The sequence below is a fragment of the Gopherus evgoodei genome, chromosome 17 (genome assembly GCF_007399415.2).
Source record: "Gopherus evgoodei ecotype Sinaloan lineage chromosome 17, rGopEvg1_v1.p, whole genome shotgun sequence".
Classification (NCBI taxonomy): Eukaryota; Metazoa; Chordata; order Testudines; family Testudinidae; genus Gopherus; species Gopherus evgoodei.
This window is the reverse complement of record NC_044338.1, coordinates 10,803,665-10,822,146: the sequence shown is the minus strand read 5'-3', so window position 1 is coordinate 10,822,146 and position 18,482 is coordinate 10,803,665.

The window sequence follows — 18,482 nt, the reverse complement described above, 5'->3', positions numbered from 1 at the left end:
AAGCTACTGTAAGAGCTGTTAGCTGTGTTTCGAGTTTACATTGAATTCTCTCATGGTGTAATTGTGTGTGTATGCACGGGCCTAGCTTTGAATAGTATAAACAGATTTGCCTTTGCCAATGGCCTTGCTAGGGAAGGTAAAGGTTCTGTGGCTGTCATTGAAACTGAGACTCAGGAGATCTGGGCTCTATTCCTTTTAAGTTGCTATAATCATGTCACTTGATCTCTCTCTTTGCACTTCAGAGCTTCATCTGCCAGGGTTATCCATCACTTGGGGCATCTAGGCTGAGATTTTTGATGTTGCCTAAATGATTTAGATGCTCGGGCCCATTAGAAATTAATAGGAATTGGGCATCCAAATCCCTTAAGCAGCTTTGAAAATTGAAGCCATGTTTGTGGAACTCTGACAAGCAAATGATGTACAGGTGGCTTTCCTCATCTCTCAGTTCTATACGGACACGAAATGGTCAGTGCCTCAGCAAAAGTACTTGGAACTTGTTTTGTCAGAAGCATGTTTTGGGGTCATTAGGTTTCAACCAGACATTTGGCCAAAGCATGGGAAGAGCTTGTTAAATTTGCAGTAGCATTTCAGATGACTGAACCTCTTATTAGGCCCATATTGCTGTGTCTGAGAAGAATAACAACAGAAGCAAATCATTATTTATTGAACAGTGGTATTACTTTGGCAAGTGCTATGTTATCTGGCATGTGGTGCTGTTACCGTGGTAATGCAATCCGCATAACATGAAAAAATGGACAAAAGAAAAGAGAAATAATTCCACAGGTATCTTTTGTCTGAGAATGCTGCTGAAAAGCAGGACCACTAATGAACTGTGACTTTATTTGTATGCGGAGCCCACTGTTTAAAATTGTTCATTGCCCTGAGGATCAGTAGGAGCACCAAGCTTTTGTTCCCCATAACATCCTTATGGCATGCACAAGCGGGATTGCTTTGATTAACATGCCTGCTCTGTTAGGATGACGGAAGTGCAGAAAGGCTGTAGGTGCCTTCTAAAGAGAGGGTAAAAAAAAAATTTGTTTGCCAGAAAAGGAGCATGGTTACCTGGACAGATCCCCAGCTGTCATAAACTGATGTAGCTTCATTGAAGCCAGTGGAGCTGTGCCAGTTGACACCAGATGAGGATCAGGCCCATAGTATCTATTGACAAAAAAATTGGCAGTGCTGGCCTGTCGTATATATTCACACCATTCCTTCTGCTTCAAAAATGCCTTGAACATTTGACCCCCATCCAGATGGGCCAGATCAGCAGAGCTATTCTCTAGCATCTTACCCTAGGAGCTAATTTCTATGACTCTTTTGAATGTCAAGCCACAAATGTTGGCTGCCCTGCGTAGGAGCATTAAGGTGGCGAGAGGCAGCCTCTTTGTGTCCCACTACCAGTGCAGGGCCTGTCCATAATTTGGGTGGCTACCATGGGGTGGAGTAGTAGAGGCGACTGGATACTGATACTGGATACTGCAGGAATTGCAGAGCAGGCATGTCTAAGTGGAATAGATTCGCGGCATTAGTAAGGCCCAGCTGTAGGGCATTGGCTATATGATTTCAAAAACTACAGCTCAGCATGGGGCCTCCAAGTTCAGCCGTCTGATTACCCTACCACATCATAATCTCTCTGAACTCCTTAGCTGATGGGACGGTCTCTGGATTTGTAAACTGGGTGCATATACCCCCCCCCTTTCCCTAACAGGGTAAATTAAGTGAGAGAAGGAATCAGTGTTTGAGGTCAGAAGACAGTGAGTGATTATGCCACTTTCTCTTATGCATGGGGCCTGTTGAGGGTTGACACAACTTTTTTACCCTTGAAACTTCACCCTTTGCCTCTTAACGCAGAATCTGATAGAAGAAAAATATGGCTCTGAGGACTTATCATAGCATCAGAGGGGAAAGAAGTCCCTGTGTAGGTGTTCATCCCCGGGCACACACGATAAATTACACACAGCTCTCCACATGTAAAGAAAACAAGCAGATAGCTGGACAAGCCACAGAACACAACCATGCCATAGAATTTACCCTTTAAAGTTTCTGACTGCATATACTATTTCCCAGGCCACAGAACCTTTCACACGTGATATCTACAATGGGGACCAGGTTCACAGGAAGTCATGCAGATCCCCGAAGGTCTCAGTGATGCGGAAACAATGTGTGACCTTCCTGCACGTGAGAATGTGCATGATGTGGGGTGATATAAAGGCTTTAGTTGCTTCACCTCTACACTCATCTGACATGCCATATACAGCCAATACCTCACTATCTGCCTCCAACTCCAGTATGGTTCACTCCACTGAAACTGTTCCTGCCCATGTATCTAACAAACTCTTCCTGGCCTAATGTTGCGGTCTCTACTCCCATTCCCATTCTCTACACACTAGGCAATGCTGCCTCCAAAGAGACAGACAGACAGATGTTGGGTTCACCGCACTCAGGAGCGGCGCCAGGGTTTTTGGTGCCCTAGGCGCAGGGCTGGCTCGCCAGTCCCGCAGCTCTGGTGGACCTCCCGCAGGCGTGCCTGCGGGAGGTCCACCGGCGCTGCGGGACCAGCGGACCGTCCGCAGGAACGCCTGTGGGAGGTCCACCATGCCTGCGGGAGGTCCACCGGAGCAATCTGCCGCCCTCCCAAATCTTGGTGCCCTAGGCAACCGCCTAGGTCGCCTAAATGGAAGCACCGGCCCTGACTGCACTGCAGTTATACAAGTTATGCGGCAGCATCACTATACGGATGTACAATAATTGTGAGGCATTGTCACTTATGCACGCTTTCTCCTAGAGGCTTCCCATGGAGGTTGCCATGGAAATCTAAATTGAATATATTTTAAAGTATAAATACGTCTATTGTTTTTCCTCTTTGTCAGCTGCAGTTTGTAGGGACTGTATCTTTACTGCTGACAGGGAGGGAGTGGGAGTGAAGTAGGTCCTAGACAAAAACAAAGGCAAGTCAGTTATCCCAAAAGCATTGATCGTTGCATGGTGCTTAGCACTGCCTGGCAAAAGAAACACTGCCCAGACTCTCAGAGGTGTCAGTGGGACTTTCCGAGCATTTAACCCCCTACAGGACTGGCTGTAAGGAGATAAGAAAAAAATTTGCACACAGTTACCCTTTCCCTATAGGGAGCCCCGCTCCATGACACTCCAAAGGAGAGCAGTTTCAAATGATAGGTCGCTATACTTCTCCTGAGGCAGCAAGACCAAGGTACAGAGCTGCATGCCGGCCGTCTTTCCCTGGCACAGGGTTCTTCAGCCTGTGTTCAGTGTTCACTGTTGTCTGCAAGGAAGTCCTTTGGTCTTTAAACTATGCTGTCGTAATGGCCCCTCTGAAGGTCTACAATGAGAGAGATCAGGCTGCTGAGTGTTATTTTGGCTGGCCAATGCCGTCTTTGCTGTTGGTTGCGCCTGCTTTCTTGGAGTGGTCTATGGGTTGAGCACAGCCGGTATATAGCACTTTCCTCTCTGTATTAAATGGAGGGGGCAGCATGACAATAATGCTATTCTGGCATAGGAGATCCATCTGCCTTTTTCTGCAAAGTGGTGACCTTTACAGCTTTTCATTCCCTTGCATGGGACAACCCGGCATAGATTTTCCAAAAGAGGGCATATTTAATCTGTGGAGCTTGAGGAGCCAAAGAGTTTCATTTTATGCCCATTGAAACAGCCAGAAAAACTCCCAGTGACTTCAGAGGCCCAGTAAAAGAACTGAAGGGTAGCTTAGGTTGTAAGGTCCTTGGGACAGGTATTGTCTTTGTTCTGTGTTCACAGCATCTAGTACACTGGGTTCTAGTCCATGCCTGGGGCTGTGAGGTGCCACAATAATAGAAGAAGAATGTGGTATTGTAATCCATGCTCAGCGTGGGTCCATGTCTCCCTCTAGTGACTGAACAAAGTAGAGGTTAATGAGTCTGCTACTGCCTTTAATAACATATTATAGCAGAGGTGGGTAAACTACAGGCCACATCCAGCCCGTGGGACTGTCCTGCCCAGCCCCTGAGCTTCTGGCCCGGGAGGCTAGCCCTGGCTCCTCACCCACAGCCTCAGCTCGCTCTCTCCACCACCAGTGCAATGCTCTGGGCGGCAGCGCAGCTGCAGCACCCAGCCTGACCCGGTGCTCTGTGCTGTGTGGTGCCCCAACTCCAGCTGCGCGGGCCCGGCTGTAGAGCCACCAGCGCTCCAGATAGCGCAGTAAGAGGGCACAGAGCAGGGGGTGTTGAATAGAGGGCAGGGAGTTTGGGGGGGTGGTCAGGGGAGAGGGGTGTGGAAGGGGTCAGAGCAGTCGGGGGGCAGGGGGTTGAATGGGGGCAGGGGTTTTGGGGAGCAGTCAGGAAGGAGGGGTGATTGGATGGGGCAGCGGAGTCTGGGGGTGGTCAAGGGACAGGGAGCGGTGGGGGTGTGGATGGAGCAGGGACCCATCAGGGAACAGGGGATTGGATGGGATGGGGGTCCTGTGGAGGGGTGCAGCAGATAGGAGGTAGAGGCCAACCCTCCATACAATTTAGGAAACCCAATGCAGCCCTCAGGCCAAAAAGTTTGCTCATCCCCGTATTAGAGGCTCATCATTTCAGATACAGAGGTCCTAGGGTCAATCCCTCTTGATGGCCTGATGGGGTAGGATGTTCAATATCATAGAGCCAAATTTTGCTTTCGATTGCAAGGGTAGAACTCCTGTTGATTTCACAACGTGGACCATGGTGTATCAAACTTTCAGCCGTGTCACTGAACCGGAAGGCTTCCTTAACGCACTAAACCAAAGGGGATTCGCAGTTGTTTGAGTTACTCTCCAAAACCGTGTCTTCCCTTCACTCTTTGATGCAGGAGTTAAGTGTAATCTCCTGTAACTGCCCGGCCTAGGTAAGGACTTCACTGGGCATAGTGCAGTAAGCTGATTTAAGCAGCACTTAACGCACAATATGCAGCAATTGATTTGTAACCTAAACTGTGCTGCTGAACAGTTACTGCTCTAATTCAGAAATCAGCAAGACCCTGTTGCTTGGAGAGGAGACTGTGCTATGTGCACTGTCTGCTGAACAGCGAATGCTGTGATGTAAATCCACCTGTGCAGGTTAGATCGTGCCGAGGCATGGTGCTTTCACAATGGCATGGCATAGGCTTTTGTTGCAAGGAGCCTCTGAGTTTAAAGAAAGCTTTCAGTGCCCAAAAATAAAAAAAGCAAAGAAAAAAAGAATGTCTTCAGAGTTCATCTTAAGGGGGAGGGAGAAGAAGTGCAATGGCGGGGTATATTTCAGCATATACTCATGATTTCATATGCCGCTTAAGGGCTACATTGCGAATAGACTCTTCAAAAAGGCTTAGCCCCAGCAGTCAGGGTCGGCTGCTGAGAATAGCACAGCTTCCATTTAGATACCTAAAGAAGTGATCAGATTTTCCCAGCCCGATGTGCTGAGCTCTTTGAAAACCTGGCCATAAGTGTCGCCATTAGAACTGGTTGGAACATGGGGGGATTTCCTGTGGAAAATAGCCACTGTAGAGCAAAAATCAACTATTTCAGCCAAAACCAATGATGGGAGCCTAGGGTTTACCTTGACCTGGGAACTCATTTTAAAACTACAACTTTTTGCCTTCCCCTCCAGCTCTAAATGTGTAAATTGCCACTCTTTGAGCTAAAAGACCAGTATGTTAACCTGGAAGCTGTAGCAGATTCAGGTGTCGTGTGGTCCAGTCACTACAGAGCAATACATACATTATTCTGCTAGTGGGACTTATTCTGACTCTGGCTAGGATTTCACCCATTATCTTCCATGCTATATGAACCAGGTTGAGGGACATCAGCATTTGAAGGAGGTCTGTTGATCACAACTGTTGTATTCCAATCATATTTAGTTTGTCACCTAAAGATACTTTGAACCTCTCCTCAGGCACCAACTATTGATACTATAGGAAATTGGATAGAAAGACCCATCTGTTACACACTGGGTTTCATCTTGATGAACTAGCCATGAACCTTTTGTTTTGTTCTGCCGCCACCCCGACATGCAAAATCAGCTTCTGTTCTATATCTTTTTTCCCCCAGAATAGCCATATTTTTCTGGTTTCCACTCTGAAGCTGCAGGCTCTAATTGCACCCATTACCAAGTAAAACATAATCGTTAGCGATAACACCCAGCTCCGCTGTAATGATCCAAATGTTTCATTGCAATATTCCAAATGCTGCACTGAAGTGAGTCCTGTGGTGGGGAGAATTATGAAATTCAGAGTAATAATGCCGATCTTTGAGAACAAACAGACTCAATTATGCAGCTCAAGGGTTTGCTGATAGCGCCTTAAAAATAAATCAGGCTGTCGAATTGCGTTCTACTTACTTTCTATTTTTCTCTCTACACATCAATTCACTTTTAAGATATTTATCACACATTGCCTTGGCCACTGGAGAATTGGAATCCTTCATCAGATTTTTGAGCCCTGTCTGCAAAGAGCATTCTGACAACAGAAAAGGACTATCACTAAAAGCTGCTTGGCTTGGGGTTTTTTTTACTAAGCGTGCTGAAGTTCCTGGTGTGCGATTATTAAGACTGAATCTTGATGGGACAGAGCAGTTAAGGCCACTTCATCTCCTAAAATGTGCACAAATTGTGTTAAGAGCGTCATGTAAAGTACGGCGCAGAGGAAGCCATTTGCAGTGCACCACAACAAAGTGTATTGGTCCTAAAAACCTACAACATATTTTTGAGTGCCATCTACTGGCAGATTATTTATTAACTATTTCCATATATACAGACAGCTCTCGTTCGCAGAGCACTCCTCTGACAAATAGTATTGCAGTCTCATTAGCTCATTAGCACTGTCTCTCTCAACTATGGTAATCACATCAAGGTTTCATGTAGCCCATATATCATTGTGCCTCCATTAGCTCTGGGTCTTTTCTATTTTAATTTCACAGTACTTCAGTATTTCCTGAGTCAGGCACCCAGAAAATCACCAGATTGACTTAGAAACAATGAGATTTTGAAACATACATAACTTTTGGGTTCTTTTCATTTGTCTTCTGGTTTTTGAGCCTTTAGGGTTCACTTGAATCACATTATCCAGACTTTCTCTGCAGTAGTGAGGGCTAGAATCTTCCTTTTTTTAAAAAAATGAAAGCTGAGGTTCTCACCTAATCACATGCTTCCAGGAGCTGGGACTTTAAGAAACACATCAAATATTGCAAAACTCACAATGAAACCATGAGAGTTGGTAGCACTGGTACTTTAAACCAAGGCCCAGATCCTCAAAATACGTAGGTGCCTAACTCCCATGGGTAGAATACTTTTGCGGCTCTAGCCCTAAGGCTCCTGCAAATTCTCACTCACAACTAGCCCTTATCTACCAAAGCTGAAATTCCCCTGTCCAAAGAACCCTAGGCTTATGCACCATTGAAATCCCACTGTTGTGCTTGAAATAAGACTTGAGCTGGATTAAAGTGGTCCATAAGCTTTGTGCTGGCCTCTTGTCTGTTGGGTAATGTTGCCCACTGAGGTGCGCAGGAGCAATGGGTAGACACTCAGGGCAGACAGCCCAAACTGCCACTCGCTGCTGCTAGTGCTACGGCATCTATGCTAGCTCAGTGAGACCACGTCTGCTCAAGCTGGGAATCGCACCCTGGCTCAAACTATCGATGTAGCCACTGATTGTCACTTTTGCAGAGCAAGCGGTGGGATGGGGGTGTTTTGTTCTGAGCAACCAATGAGGGTCATACAGCTCAGTTCAGAGCACAACAGCTGGGGTTTCTGTCAAATTTGCTAGCCCTGTTAGGAGCCTGACGAAAAGAATAACTTTTCTAAACCTACCAGTGGATGAATAATGCTACGTAATCATATACACCTGGAGATAGGTCCACATATAGTATAAAGAGCACTATCTATCCAGATCTATCTTTTATAGAGACCACTCTTATTAACTCGAAGCAGACCCGATATTTTCTTTGTAATTTTTCTGCTGCATTTGAGTCCACGTGCTCAGGCACTCGGTCCGTGGCATGCATGCTCAGTGGGGTAACGACTGTCCATGCAAACCAGTAACCAGTGTCTAAATGGCAAGCCTACACTGGTTAAATAGCATGTCTGGTGCCGTCTGCAGTTACGGGCTCAACTCAGCCCATGCGTAAGCGGGTGCAACTTCCATTGGTATTTAAACTGTAACTAGGTGTTGAATTTGCCCAATCGTCACATTTTAGAGGACTGAACTGATGGTTACCAGCATAAAGTGGCCTACAGGGTAGGCCATTCTTTACTGTAGTTCCCTGTTCTTTTACAGTTGTTAAACACATCAATCTGACCTTCAACTACTTTTTCCTAAAACTCTTCGTACTTTGTACTATGCTTATTTTTAAAGCAGTTCATGAAATTAAAGTGACTATCTCCTGGCACAATGTATTTGTACAGGCTTCCAAGAAGAGAGGACGATAGCTTCAATTGGTAGTTTTCTGTTTCCACCAGGAGTCTGTGCCAATTAAGAGGATTCTGCTTCAGCTGCATTATTGTTACTTTTTCATGTTGTCTGTTTTAGCTTTGTCCTTCACAATTATATTCTGCCTATTCTGTCAGAGTTCCAGGAGCGCTTCTGAAGGTGGTGCCTTTTCACTCTTATCCTTAGCTATGCTCCAGGCTTTGGGGTTTTGTTGTTTTGTTTTACTCCATGCATTCTTAAATTATTTAGATCATATTTTAGCATAGTTCTTGTGCAATGTTGGCACAAAGGAAATGTTCACATTTGCTTTCTCACAGTGTGTGCATTGGGGTGGGGGAGAGAATACCAGCTTTAAACTTCATTGCAGGAGGTAATCCCCACCAACAAATAATGAACAGCCACTGCAAAAGTTTAACCTGAACCACAAGTTGTGGTTCACCCTTCAGTTCGTTTCAGTGGCTCCATTGTGAGCGTAAAATCAAACACTCCTTCCCTACAGACACCTGGTCCTTGTGATTTCAGATGTATTTTGGTTTTCATGTTTTATCTGCATGAACAGTTAAAATGGGTTTATAATTTGCCTGTGCTTCCATTTTATTATATCTCCCTTCCATCTGTTATTTTTATGCTACCATTCTCCTGTCGCTAATGCCAGCGGCTGTACTGTAAAAACTGATCTTGCATCTCAGAAACTTATCACCTCTCTCCAGAAATATATCTTGTGCGTGATGGCATAAGAACTACCTGGAGAGGAATGCGGGGATCTTTTATTAATTTTTTTGTAGCAGAAGCCGTCGCTTCAGCTGTTACTCATGCAAATCCTTCACTCTTTCCACTGCACTCTGCAAAGGTCCAAGTGCACAAGTGGAGATTTTTCTTCATCTCAAAGTAGATCCAGGCCCTGTGAAAGTTCCAGTCATTAACATAATGAATAATAACACTTTCCAAATCTACAGTGAGATTGTAAGATCTTTGGGGCTGGGGCCATCCTTTTTTTTTTAATGGGTTTGTACAGCATCTGGTACAATGAGACATTTATTATTGACTGCAGCCACCAAAGCATCACCACAATTGTGGTGATAATTACATGTCCTCTGTATCTGAGGATCTCAAAGCTGGGGCACTGGAACAGGAGGGGCCAAGGGGCCATGGCTCCCCCACTTTTAAAAGTGGGAGGGTTATGCCCTCCCGTTTTCTTGCCAGCTGTAAGGGTGAGCAATGGGGATGGAGAGGAGTGCGTGGGGGACAAGGCCTTAGGGGAAGGGGAGCCAGATCTTGGGGGAAGGAGTGGTGTAGGGATTCAGGGGGAAGGGATGCCTTGAAGTGGGGACCAATTTGGGCACCTGTAACCCACATTTTTAGGGCGCTTCTGCTGCTCCTGTCTCAGAGCACTTTATGTATGTTAATGGGTGACATTCACCTCTGTGGAGAAGACCAGCCCGACAGCCAATTCTGACCTTATTTGGCATGTAGGCTTTGTGCTGGCCCTTTACACAGAGTTGAATTTCACCCATTAGTGAATTAAACCAGACACAACTGAGGGGTGAGTGGTATTCTCCTTATTTTACAGATGAAGAACTGAGGCTCAGAAATATTTCATGTCTTGTCCAAAGTCACAGAAGAAGTTTGAGCTTGAACTGAGGATAGAAGCCCAATCTCCTGACTTCCAGTCTCGTGCCTTAATTATAAGATTGTGATGCCTTCTGTAACGTATTGAATACTGAATAGGAGTTATAATTATTTATGAAGGCTGGGATTTTAGTGGTACTTGGTTGCCTGCAAGGTCGGCTCCAAGATTTTTGCCATCCCAAGCAAAAAAAAATGTTCCTGTGCCCCCCCAGCCCCGCCCCAACTCTGCCCCTTCCCCCCTCCCCATTCCAACCCCTTCTCCAAATCCCTGGCCCCACCTCCTCCCCCGGGTGTGCCGCATTTCCCGTCCTACCCTTCCCTGCCTCCCAGGCAAGCCTGGGAGAGAGGCGGGAGAAGCAGAGCAGCGGCATGCTCGGGGGAGGAGGTGGAGGTGAGCAGTTCCTCTGCCCCTGCCCCCCAGGGTTATTTCCTGTGGCCCTCCCCGCACCCCCCACTGCTGCAGCTCACCTCTGCTCAGGGCCGGCTCCCAGCTTTTTGCACCCAAAGCGCCCCCCGCCCCCCAAAAAAGGGAGCCAAAGTGCCGCCCCTTGGAAAGTGCCGCACCCAAGCACATGCCTGGTGCCTAGAGCCAGCGCTGATTGCCTGACTTCTTTAGTTCCCTTTGAAAATTCCAAATTAACTGCATTGTGGAAGTACCTAGAAACTCTAGACGTGTATCAGGACCTCATTGTGATAGGCACTGTTTGTGACCAAAATAAAAAGATGCTCCTGACTCAAAGAGCTTATCATGTAAGAGTTCAAACATATGACTAAGAGGAAGTTTATCTACCCTCTTTATATACATGCTTATATGTAACCTATGCATTGCCCACAACCAGGTGTAGATTTCCCTTATCTTGTCTACTATAAACCCTTCAGGCATATATATTTGTGTGTGTGTTACATTCCTTTACAAGGCTGTATCTTAGACAAGATAAGGGGAATCTACACTTGTTCATGAGCAATGCACTCTCTTTTCTCCTTCAGTTTTAATTTTCCAGACATAAATGTAATTGAGTTTGGCCAAGAGGTTTTTGTTAAACCAGCAAGGGATGAAATTAATGATCACTAAGAAGATCTCATTCCATAGGTATGAGGCTGTTCATTACACATTTGTGGTGACTAACTAACCATGCTCAAATAAATGCATGCAGATTTGTTTACCTTGCCAAAGTGCTAAGATGCATCCAGTCATGAAAACTCAACTGTTAAGACAGAAATCAATACAGAGATATTGAAAGATCTTCAAGGTAGCTGGAAGGGACTAAATTGTTGGTGAGCATTTGGGTCCAAAATGTGTATAATTAAAATGTATTAAAAGCATCAGTTGCTAAAACATCAATATTTAATTATTGTCCCCGACTGCGTCACCACAAATTTTGCTGGAGGAGAAGACATTGTTGAGCTTGAAGGTGGTGGCAGTTCAAGAGGTGCTTGATAGTCGTCTTTGCCCAAATTCATCCTTACATTAACTTAAATGGACTTGCACGAGGGAGGAATTTGGCCCCCTTCTTTTTTTTTTAAACTTCATTTGTGGAGGAGAGGTCTCTTATTTAGACACTTATTCCACCACATTTTCTATGTGATTTCAAACCTGTTAGAAGGAAATTACATTCGGGTTTGAATTTTCAAAAGTGCTCAAGTTCCATTGACTTTCAGTGAGTCTTACTCTCCTAAATGCTTGTCACTTTTTGAAATGGGACTAAGGGCCCCATGTTGCTAGATGCTCCTGAAAATGTTTGTAAGTTTGACTATGGAGAAAAGCTGTAGAGAGAAGGGGTCCTGTATCTACCAGCTTCAGGTGAGACGCTAGAACAGATTTAGGGCATGCTCTTGTGAATCCTTACTCTTGTGACCTGGCTTTACTCATCAGAGTATTCCCTTTGAAGTCACTACTCGCAGGTGAAAGTCACCTTTGGTGCAAGAAATCTGCATAAGTCTATGTACTACTTAAGTCCTATTCAGACCTTCCAAATTGATGTAAGTATTGCATTGACCATGTATGGGTCTTCTGCACATTCCATCCCTTGTGTATAAAGATTGCTCGAATAAGAGTGTGCAGGATTGGTCCTTAAATCTCCTCTCAGATATGACCTCCAGCTTGACTCAGCCTCCAGATCCTCCTGGTTCATAGACAGTAATTTTACCAGAGGATCCAAAAACTATGTTCTCCATGACTGATCCAGCAGGTGCTTTTGCTCAGGCTGTGCATCTGGGGTTCCACAGGAACCCATACAATATCTCAGTATTTACATCTGAGTTTTGTTAACCTTTTATTAGCAGTAAGGAACCATTTATGGGCATAGTTCCATTGGCTTTAAGGGAGTGATGTTGATTTTTTCACCAGCTGAGGCTCTGGCCCCTGGTACTTTCCACTTATTCTTAATGTCTTTAGACACCATTTCACATGTAAAATAGATATTGTTGATAATATATGCATAAGAGATAATGGAACAGAAAAACAAAGAATGAAAAGACGCATGTTCCCTTACCCCACACATCACGTGTATACACATTTAAAAAGCATACATAACTGCTCTCCACTAACAACCCACTGCCTGTAAATGAATCTAAGGAATGAATTAACAAGAAAAGTGGGAGACGGAGATTATTGCCACAGTATGTCTGAGCAAGTGTTAACGATGGTAAACTTCGGTGATAATTGCAGTGATATTTGGAAGTGAAAAGAAAATATAAGCACTTAAAATTTTAATGTGTATATATATGGGGGTGTAGTGCTTCTGCATTCATTTTGCCTGATTCTCTCACACAGTCACTGAATGTTGGGTTTGTAGATGAAGTGGTTTATTTTCCTTAAAACCTATAAGGATTTTAACTGTATAATGTAATTTCCCCACTAACCCACCATACACAACACACACATCTCCAAATTGGCACAAGTTTAATATCCCAAATCCCTTCCCTTAATGAACCCTGCATGATTTAAGGCTGGCCAGATGTCAAAGGCACTCACCCAACCAGGACATGTGGAAAAAAGCCAGGGTGCAACTTTATAAGCACTTTCAATATATGCAAGTAAAATCCTGGCCCCATTGAAGTCAATGGGAGTTTTGCTATGGTCTCTCCCAGAAAATCAAAGATGGAATCACATCCATTCCTAGTAGAACCTTGAGTCACTTCTGAAGGATGGGTGTCCCAGTGAGAATTCTCTGACCACTAGCAACAATCTACTCACCCAAAGTGGAATGTACCAAAACAATAGACATTCTGTCCCGAGTCTGAAACCATTGTCTAAATTCCTTGCTACTGTATCTTAACAGTTCACCATTTAATCCCACTAATGCTAACCCACTAGCACATTCCTCCATCACCATATTTATGTAAGGACAAATCCCAAGAGATCCTGACCTTCCATTCAGCATATAACCTGCCAAGCTGGGCCCAAAATGCAAACCCCAGACACCAGTTCACTGATATTGTGCCTCTATCTATTTAAACTGTCTGCAAGTTCTTTGGGAACAGGGAGCATCTCTTGGGTATGTCCAGTATCTAGCAAAATGGGGCCTCCACATCAGTTGAGGTCTGTAGGCACCACCATAATACAAATAACAGCACCCCGTAACCTTTGCAGGAACATGAGGCACCATTCTTCAGTCTAGAAGAAACTCAGCAAACAGTAGTGAACTCCTTTTTATAAGCAGAACCCCTCTATGCCTGTGACTCTGGGTTCGTACAGTCCAGCCGATGTAACAGACAGGAGAACGATACAGAATCTCCTTAGGTGCAGCTTCTACTATGGTGACAGCCAACCTAAAATCTGGCTGCTCCTGAGATGGAGTTTGAAAGTCTTATGCTTTGGCAATGCTGTGCGAGAGAGAGAGAGAGCCAGGTAACTGGCTATATGAGTGAACTAGCTTGGAGTCTGGCCCATCTGGAGATGTCAAGATGACCGTTCCCAACCAATTGATGATCTGGGGCCAAAGTGTTAATGCACTAACACACTAAGCAATCACGCTGCCTCTGACTAATTTGCACTTTAACTGGCTTACTGTTAAAGGAATACCTGAATTAGTTAATCCAAAGGCCATCTGCTGAAGATAATACATTTATTACTAAGACTCTACCTAATTCTATCTTACTAAGCACGCACATAGCAAATCTTAATCATTTTCCCTTAGACACTCTATTATACATACCATGAAATTTAACAAGGTATGTCCTATCTAAGGCTGTAACATTGCAGCTGTGTGGACTAATTAGATAACACTCATTATTGTTCATTCAATTTGCATTCACAGATGCAGAGAGCTGAGAGCTGACGACTCTTGATTCTCTGATTGATTGCTTCTGCTTTACATCCATTAGGAAGATGGCCTCGGCACAGTAGTCGTACAACGTGTGTTTGCTACAGCTTAACTGGAGGTGCCAGTCAAAATCCTTGAACTGAGTCTCTTTCGCAAATATTGCACAGTCTATTTTAGCAGCCTGACAGGCCTATTGTGGAACCAGCCTTCTTGTCCAGTGCAGCTCATTGCAGAACCACTCCCCCGTCTTCCTCCTCCCCACCCGTGTGTTGAGTGGAGGGAAATACAGTTGTGACTGTAAAGGCTGATGACAGCTAGCCAATATATCAAGTTCATAGGTGACTGCGTCCATCGCTCATCTCCTCTAGTCAGACGTGAATTAGAGAAATAAATGGCCTTGTCAGAGAGTTTGACTTTGTCAGACAAATACCGAAACCATAAAACTAGGACAAATACAGTTCACATTGACCTCTGTTTTTTCCTAATGGCGCTTTGCAACTATAGGCCATTCTGCTATTTTATTTTATTTGTGCTCGTGAAAGGTGGCTACTGTCGAACAGATCAATTATTTAATCTCTCCTGTTGTTTTTCCTTCTTATGTGGATGGTGTTGGGGGCAGGAGGGAGAAATGTGTTTACTGAAACTCAGAATTGAGTTTCCTCCTGTGGAGAGAGGTCTGTGTTTTGTTTTGTTTCAATGTTCTCGTTACTGGAGGTGAAGGGAACACAGGAAGCAGACTGAGGATACATGATCCAGTATGTAACAGAAAGACAGAGCAGCAACGCAGTTTGGGTCATGAACCCCACAGCCCTCAGAGCATGTTAGACATAGTGGAACCCTGTTTGAGCTCTAGGTTTAAAGGAAAAGCTTTCTCAGCCTCACTGCTCCTAGTCATTAGCCTGAAGTGCAAGGCTGGAAACTTGCCACGCTTGGCCAGTGTAAGTATGAGAATCGGCCGAGCTTGTCTTGGGGAGAAACAGCAGAAGGAGGGGCAATGTGGTCTAGTGGATGGGTCACTGGACTGGGGATTCAGAAAACCAGGGCAGTAGTCCTGTTCTGCCGTTGACCTCCTGTGTGAATTTACACAAGCGCTTTGGAGGATAGGATTAAAATTCAAAATGATCAGGACAAACTGGAGAAATGGTCTGAAGGAAATAGGATGAAATTCAATAAGGACAAATGCAAAGTATTCCACTTAGGATGGCGCAATCAGCTGTACACATACAGAATGGGAAATAACTGCCTAGGAAGGAGTACTGTGGAAAGGGAGCCAAGGGTCATAGTGGACCACAAGCTAAATATGAGTCACCAGTGTAACACAGCTGCACAAAGCAAACATCATCTGGGCTGTATTAGCAGGAGTGAGTAGTTAATAGTTACTCACATTCTTTACACTCATGGGATGGAATGTGCAGGAGAACCACACAAGGTCTATGCAATACTTACACCATTTTGGAAGGTTTGAACCCCTCGGTCCCGGCCCAGTGAAAGTGAGTGAGGGTGGGTGAGAGTGAGCAATGGAGGGAGGGAGGGTGCAGTGAGTGGGGCAGGGCCGTGGGGAAGGGGTGAGGCAAGCCTGTTTGGGTTTGTGTAATTAGACAGTTAGCAACTCTATTCTCAAGAGCAGGCCCTAAGTCTGTATTCTAGTGTCTGGCCTGGAGTTGGTAGATACAAGACACCTTCTCTTTAGGCTTTTTTTCATAGTCAAACAGAGTAGAACAATCGGCAGTAGCTATTCATATCTGCTTGGTGGGAATGTAATTCTCCAAAGTGGAAGATGGTGAAAAAAGGCCGTAGAATTTCACCCAGATGGAAATGTTAATCCTATGTGCCAGAACTGCCAAGGGGAAGGCTATCGTAACCTTTAGTCTTTGACACTTAGATTCAGAATATCCTTGAAGCGATTTGAGGACATAGGGCCAAATTCAGTTCGATTGGATCCATCTGAATCTGAAGAAATTCCGTTGGAGTAACTCTAGATTTGGATGCTTGTAACTGAGGCCTAGGGTGACCAGAGAGCAAGTGTGAAAAATTGGGGCGGGGTGAGGGGTAATAGGAAAGCTATATAAGAAAATTGGGACTGTCCCTATAAAATCGGGACATCTAGTCATCCTACTAAGGCCCCGGTTGAGCAAGCTGCTTAAATGTACATGCCTAACGTAAAGGCGTCCTTTTGAACTCACTGGGATTGCTCATGTGCTTAAAGTTAGGCCTTTGCTTCAATAGCTAAAGTTGCCTGAGAGCAGATGAGGCCACCTGACTTCAGAATAAAGTGCCTGAGTCCAGTATCATACTGGGAAAGAAGTTAGGAGCAAAAGTGCCAGCTGAGGCTTGTGGAGAGTAGGAGCACCATGCTAATAATGGACAGAGAGAAAAAGGAGCTGAGTGGCCAGAAAGGAGCATTCCTTACACTCTGACATCAGCCTAGTCATGGAAACAATGCATGGGCTTTGCTATCACCCAAGCCATATGCTGGTGGGTTTTGTGGCTGAATCATACCGTATGTGTTACCTTAAAGCACCATCTGCATTTATATACGATGCTAAGTGATTAGCAACAATCACAGCTGTGGATGAGTTCTCCTTGGCTGTTCTGTAAGACTGCAGTAAACTTGTTCCAAGCCTTCATGTATTTACAGTATCATTGACTCAATATATTGATTCTTCAGTGGAAACTTTGACGGCCACATGTTTAAACGAATCCTGCTGTGTGGGGAGTGAACACCAGTGAAGCAGCAAAAAGCACCTGACACACAGCAAAGTGGCTGCCCCTTGTTTTTGTTTTTTCCCCAAGGAAAGTGGGTCACTGGCACGTCTTGCAGAACAGGATGCTTAGTTATCTGAACATGACCAGAGCAATTATCCCAGTATCAACTCCACTCTCTTGCTCATCAACTCATGCATCTGACGAAGTGGGTATTCACTCACGAAAGCTCATGCTCCAAAACATCTGTTAGTCTATAAGGTGCCACAGGTTTCTTCGCTGCTTTTTCAGCTCTCTTGGTTCTTCCAGCAACAGGCCTTAGTCATCACAAGCTGTATTTCATTAATCAAGCAAGTGACCTATGCCAATTATGGAGCATTTTGAGGGGATGATTTTAGAATGAGCACTGAAAACCGTATTTATTATAATTATTACCAAAGTGCCTAAAGGCCCCAACTAGCCTGCATTGCGCTAGGCACTGTAGTAAGACATTCCCTGCCTCAGGGAACTTACATCTTAAAGAGACAACAGTAGAATGAAATAAGCCACCCGGGGTGTAGGGAAAGGAGGAGAGACAAAGGTGGTCAGAGCCTGGCTTTAAATGAGCTAGCAGCATGCACACGTCGCTGATGGAGTAAGTCCATCAGTGGAAGGACTGTTCTTTTCTCATGGCAGGATTAATGCAATTCTTTGTCTTCTGGACTTCCTCATCACATAATTTTTAGGAGGCAGCAGACTGAGAATGCAGCAGCTCACCTCTTTAAGGTTACACGTCTCTCTCAGCCTATCACTCTTATTTTGAAATCCCCACACTGGCTCCCTGTAAAACACTTTATTGATTTTAAAGTTCTCTTAGTAACACTTATGGCCTTACATAGCTCTGGTCTAGAAAACGTAATCTTTTACCATGTGCTCCTTATGAGCTGTTCTCTATGCTCTGTTTGGGGTAATTGCTCTTCTGCCCAAGGGTTCACCGGTGCACATCTGGTCCCCTCTTGTTTTCCAATGTGTGTGTGGGGTCACTAGGGCTGTTAGTAAAGAGGCATTGGCTAAGATGCTTTCAGTAGGCTGACTCCCAGTTCTATATCTCTATTTCTCAGGACTTAAACATTAAACTGACCTAGCTACGTTGCCCAGGGCTGTGAAAAATGTCGTGCCCTATTCAACGTAGTTAGACAGCCCTTAAACCTCACTGTAGATGGAGCTACATCAGTGGAAGAATTCTTCCATGCACCTTGCTACTGCCTCTCAGAGATGACGTACATTGATGGACTCACTCCTTCTTCTGTCACTGGAGAAAGTGTCTACACTACCGCACCTGCCATAATATAGACATGCCCTCAGCTGCTAGAGCCAGTGCTGTGGGCTGGTTTACATTGTGTTTAGTAGAAGCTGGGACATGGTTGAGGGCTAGGTGACTGAAACTCACTCCAACTCAGATGACAGTGATGTTGGTAGGTAGGATGCAAGAAA